Source organism: Apus apus, chromosome Z (genome assembly GCF_020740795.1).
Source record: "Apus apus isolate bApuApu2 chromosome Z, bApuApu2.pri.cur, whole genome shotgun sequence".
Taxonomy (NCBI): Eukaryota; Metazoa; Chordata; class Aves; order Apodiformes; family Apodidae; genus Apus; species Apus apus.
In genome coordinates, this window is record NC_067312.1 from 29,749,168 (window position 1) to 29,753,093 (window position 3,926).

Below are 3,926 nucleotides of genomic sequence, written 5' to 3' on the forward strand. Positions count from 1 at the left end.
GGTTTTGTTTACCCTTAAAACAAACAACAACCAAAAAACACCCCAAAACTTTTTCCCCAGCACCTTAAGATGACACTTCAAAGGATAAGTTGCTGTTTTGAACTGACAGATCAAGCAAACCGCTTTGGGAGTTGCCACTGTGGGGGGAGGGGTCAGGGCAAGGCCTATTTTTAAATTTACTGACTTTCCAAAATTGGATTTGCATCTGGGGAAACCTTAAATAAAACAGTAGACTGTGAAGTAAAATTCACTGACTGTATTTTTTTAAATTTCAAGTTAAATTAGGAAAAAATATGTGGGCAAGGAAGAATTTTATATATATATAATGGTAGATTAACTATGCCATAAAATTACCCATGCTTAACCAAACCTCACTGTTAAATTTCCAAGCCTTAACCCTGCTCCACATTGCATAGCACAACTGTTCTTATGACTCAGAAGTGTTTGTTGCTTTACAGAGAAAAAGATATGTATATGAAAAGAGTATGTTTTTGCAGAACAGCTGGTCTCTGGAGAAACAGGAGCAATTCCAGAGAAGGTTTTAGGTAAGTGCTTTCTTAAAATTGTTTTCACATTCTGTGAAAAGTATTTATTAGGAAATCCTGCAGAAAAAAGCTGGGTTTTTATTGGCAGAACAGCAAGTAACACCTGTTTGGTCAGACTGATCCCACAAGCAGTAAGACAGTTCAGTTTTAGAGCTGGACACTGGAAATTAATTTTTAGTGAAGGCAATTCATACTCTTTGTAGCCACAAACTACAGTAAGGATTCTAGTCGCTGGGAGATGCAGCTTTAGTCTCAGTCCATCATAGACTCATAGAATGGTTTGGGTTGGAAGGGACCTTTAAGGTCATCTAGTTCCAACCCCCCCTACATGGGCAGGGACACCTCCCACCTAGATGAGGTTGCTCACAGCCCAGCCAACCTGGGCCTTGAACACTGCAAGGGAGGGGCCATTTCTTCCTAATGTCTAATCTTAAGTCTCCCCTCTTTGAGCTTAAAACCATTACCCTTCATCCTGTGGTTACACACTCTTGTATAAAGCCCCTCCCCAGCTTTTCTGTGGCCCCTTCAGGTACTGCAAGGCCTCTATGAGGTCTCTCCAGTGCCTTCTCCAGGCTTAACAACCCCAATTTCATCAGCCTGTCTTAACAGCAGAGGTGCTCCAGCCCTCTAATCATCTTCGTGGCCTTTCTCTGGACTCTCTCCAAAAGCTCCATGTCCTTTTTATGTTGGGGGCTCCAGAGCTGGACACAGTACTCCAAGTGGGGTCTAATGAGTGTGGAATAGAGGGGTAGTATCAGCTCCTTCATCCTGCTGGCCACTCTTCTTTTGATGCAGCCCAGGATGCGGTTGGTGTTCTGGGCTGCAAGTGCCCATTGCTGGCTCATGTTGAGCTTCTCATGGACCAACACCCCCAGGTCCTTCTCTTCAAGGCTGTTCTCAATCCATTCTCCCCCCAGCCTGTGTTTGTGCCTCGGGTTGTGCCAACCCAGGTGCAGGACCTTGCACTTGGCCTTGTTGAACTTCACGAGGTGGGCACTGGCCCACCCCTCCAGCCTGTCAAGGCCCCCCTGGATGGCATCCCTTCCCTTTTGGGTGTCAGCCACACCACACAGCTTGGTGTCGTCGGCAAACTTGCTGAGAGTGCACTCAATCCCACTGTCCAGGTTACTGACAAAGATGTTAAACAGCACTGGTCCCAGTACCAATCCCTGAGGAACACCACTTGTCACTGGTCTCCATCTGGACACAAAGGTGTTGATCACTACTCTCTGAGTGTGACCATCCAGCCAATTCCTTATCCTCTAAATGACCCACCCATCAAATCAGTATCCTACCAATTTTGAGACCTGGATGTCATGCAGGACAGAGTCTAATGGCTTTGTACAAGTCCAGGTAGATGACGTCAGTTACACTTCCCTTGTCCAACTCCATTATAAAGGCCACCAAATTTGTGAGGCATGATTTGGTGAAGCCATGTTGGTTGCTCCATGATTTCCATGTCCCTTAGAGCCTTCAGGAGGATCTGCTCCATGATCTTGCTGGGCACAGAAGTGAAAACAACTGTCCTGTAGTTCCCTGGGTCTTCTTTTCTTCCCTTTTTGAAAGTGGGAACTGACTAGCTGTGAGTAATCCTGTATTCTTGAGCTATCTATCAGCAATTTAGTTAATCCTGTTGGGTGAATAACTCTGATAATACCCTTCTGTTGTAATTGGAAACTTCTGTTTACAGAAAGCTTGAAGGCTGGACCATAAGGAGATAGAGGTGTGGGAGGGGACTAGTTAACAGAAGTATGTGGAAATGTGCCTTTTCCTTGCAATCATTTTAATACACACACAAAAATAGTTTTGAGGAAAAACAATCAGAACAACTTATTAAATGGAGAATCTCTTCCTTTAAACTGGCCTAACAGGAAAGGCTGCTGCAGTGGGGATGGGAAACATACTTTGCACCTGCTTCCACTTTTCTAATAATCTGTTGTCAAGCTCTTCCATTTCTACACAATGATGGTAACTTGACTGCACCTTCTGTGGTTACATCAGGAAATTCATGTTAACTTGCTTTAGGACAGGTTCTGGAGTAGAAGCGATTATGCTGGAGGTGAAACTGCCAGTGCACTTTACAGAAGGCATGTGGCTAGAAGCCAGAGCAATAACTGGAAAAGCACACTGTACAGGCCAAAGCAGCAAGTACATGGCTGCCTTGGGTAATGTTTTCAAAATGTTGATACTGTTACTCCCAGAGGATAGATACTCTCTCTCTTCTTCCCCTTCCCCACAGGTAATATGACGAGTCACATGGATTGAGTTTCAGGCCACTGAGGCACAATTCTACTTGCTTGCAAGCTCTGATATTCACTCCCGATTTTTCAATCATGCTCTTGAGACAGCGACAGGAGGAAAAAAAAAGACAAAAAAAAGTACAGCTTTCAGGAGGCATACTTTTGCCCATGACTTTCTCATTCTTTTTTTTATTGTATGGACACCTCCACACTTTCATTTTGTATGTCTAATAAAACCATTCCTATTTAGTATAAATCATAGGGGATACCAAGTGAGACATGCAGCTGGGTCAGAGCACCTATAAATAAAAGATGAAAGGAGCATCTTTTACAGTTACTGCTTAGGTCTTGATAAGCTCTGTCTTAAAAGTTCATTATTGGTGGGATATATAGTTATTCTTGTGTCTGATCTAGAAGCAGCACTGACAAGCTCTGAAAACACCTATTGCCTGTTGTTGTTGGGGGTAAAAAGACAGAAGGTCCTGCAGGCGAGACAGTGTGTGGAGTCTCCAGTGACAGCATTCTATGTATAATGAAAGGAAGTCATGCACGGTGTCAGAGCATCACAGTGTCCAGATTGTAATTTTGCTAGGAAAAGTTGTGACATTGTGATAAGACATTTGTTAGGATGTAGTACATCTGCAGCAATAGATGTTAAGTATGAGTGCTCTTTCTCCTGGAACAGTAATATTTATATATGTGCACACTAATAATAGTGCCCAGACCTGGGTGCCACAGAGTATAGAAACAACTGTTTGTGGAGGTTGCAATAAGGACACCCATAGAGAAAATGATTTCTTATAAACTGGTATTGATCAAGGATATAACCACAAGAAAACAGTGGCCAAAAGCAGCTCTTCACATCAGGGTGAGCTGGGGATGGGAGCCTGCCGCTGCTGACAACCCCTCTGTGCAGCTGTCGAGGAGGGGCCCTTCCTGCATCCAGGGGTGGACTGGTGTCTTTGCACATTTGTGCTCATGCTGCATGTCTGCCAGATTGTCCACACTTGCCCCATTCCTCTCTGCCAGTCTGGCCACTCTTCCCTGGCATCCTCCACTGTGCTGCTCACACAACAAACATCAGTACTCCTTCTACAATGAGCTTATGGTGAAAATCTGTAGGGTCCTTGTGGAGACTGAT